This window comes from Cebus imitator, unplaced genomic scaffold, assembly GCF_001604975.1.
Source record: "Cebus imitator isolate Cc_AM_T3 unplaced genomic scaffold, Cebus_imitator-1.0 Scaffold312, whole genome shotgun sequence".
Lineage (NCBI taxonomy): Eukaryota > Metazoa > Chordata > Mammalia > Primates > Cebidae > Cebus > Cebus imitator.
In genome coordinates, this window is record NW_016107627.1 from 780,149 (window position 1) to 782,287 (window position 2,139).

Below are 2,139 nucleotides of genomic sequence, written 5' to 3' on the forward strand. Positions count from 1 at the left end.
ACATTAAAAAAAAAAAAATTGTTGGGCCTTGTGCGGTGGCTCACGCCTGTAATCCAAACACTTTGGGAGGCTGAGGCAGGCGGATCGCCTGAGGTCACAAGTTAGAGACCAGCATAGCCTGGCCAACATGGTGAAACCCCGTCTCTATTAAAAATTCAAAAATTAGCTGGGCGTGGTTGCGGGCACCTGCAATCCCAGCCTCTCGGGAGGCTGAGGCAGGAGAATCGATTGAACCCGGGAGGTGGAGATTGCAGTGAGCCAAGATCGCACCACTACACTCCAGCCTAGGCAAGAGTGAGACTCTTGCCTCAAAAAAATAAATAAAAATAAAAATATTGTGGTAAAATACACGTAATAGAAAACTTACCGCCTAACCTTTTTTAAGTATACACTTCTGTGACTTTAGTATATTTGCATTGTTGTGCAGTCATCACCATTCATCCCAATTTTTTCACCAACCCATATCTGCAACTCTATGCCCACTAAACAGCCAATCCCCATTCCTCCTTCCCTAGCCTCTCTACAACCACTGATACTTTGTTTCTATGAATATGACAGCACACAGTATTTGGCGGTAAATCAGAGTTAGCAAATGCAATCTGAAGCAGAGGAAAGGAAAAAGTCATATCCCTCAAGTTTTACAGTCCCAATAAAAGTATTAGTGCTTTGAGAAAAGGAGCGTCACGGTCATGGGGAGAATATAGAAAAAACTTTTTCCTTCCAGTTTGCAACTGGAACTGCCACTCTAGCAGGGCCTCCATTTTGTGGCCTGCGTGAAGGGCGGACGATCTCTCTCTCCGCCACTCCCCGGCATCGGGTAGGCACCGCTGCCAGGTAACCAAGGAACCCCGAGGGAGGCATTGCCCAGGAGAGGCCGGATCCGGAAGTAGGGGGACCTCTCCGCCCCGCGGCCAAGCCCCGACCCCTTCCCTTCCCATCGGACCCCGGCCGACCTAGATGACGTGTCCGAATAGGAGTTGGCGAGGTGCAGCCGGTCGGCCCTGCGCATGCGTGACCCGCGCACCCGTCGAACCAGTAGCGAGAGTCTGGAGGTCATTTTCCTTGAGAAAGGCTCCGCTTCTCCGGGTTTTTGCTGATGCCGAGCGCGGGGGATTGAAGGAACATCGCGCTTTGGAGGGGAAAAGGTTACTGACTTTTAGACTGCTGGGTCGTGGTGGGCTCAGTCTCTAGAGTGGCTGGGTTACTGCAGGAAGTCACTGCCCTTTCTTAGGCGCAACCTTGACTGTAAAAGGAAGTTAAATGCCTCTGGAAAACCTCAGGTTTATTTCAGCGCTGAAAGTCTGGCTCCAGATTCAGATCCAGCACTCCTGTGGCCTGGCCAGTGAGAGTTGTGGAGTGCTTTCCCCGCGCCTGCGGTCTCTAGGCTCTGTGGATGTACAGGTGTGGGATGTAGGAGCAGGTCCTTACCGTGGAACTTACAAATAAATGGGGGAATGAGACAGCAAACAAACGTGATCCTTCCTGATAGTAGTAGATGTGGGATGCCAAGGTTTAAGCAGACGAGTGGTCGGTATTAAGGGATTTCAAGGTTTTATAAAATTGCTTTTGCCAAGAGTGGAAGCTGAGAGGCTACTGCAGTAAGAAGTCCAGGGCAACTAAGAATTTGGCCTGGACCAGGGTGGTAGCTGCGGGCATGGAAAGTACTGAAAGGATTTAGTCCATAGTTTAGCAGCCCAACCAACGGGACTTGCTGAAGGACTGCAGGTAGGGAGTGAGGGAGTGAGAAATTAGGTTATCCTCCAGGGTTGGGGCCTGAGAAGAGATGGGCAGCGACGCCATTTCCTGAAAAACGGAGAGGAAATGTTGGGATGAGGGCATTGAGATATAATGAAGGTCAAGTTTTAGTGGTGCTAGAAAAAAAGATGGTGATCAAAAATGTTAATTTTTGTTTCCTCCTCTTTCCTATTTGGAGAAAACACGTGCTTCCTTTTTTGTTGGAAATCTCCATGACTTCCAAATACAGAACATTTTACAATTTTCCCCTAGCCCAAAGTTCAGTGAATATGTTGATTTATTTGAGGGCGAGAACGTGAAAGGGAAGCGACCTAGGCACAATTTTCTGCTCAGGCCCTACCAGATTAGCTTTTATTTAAAAAAAAAAAAAAAGGCCGGGCACGG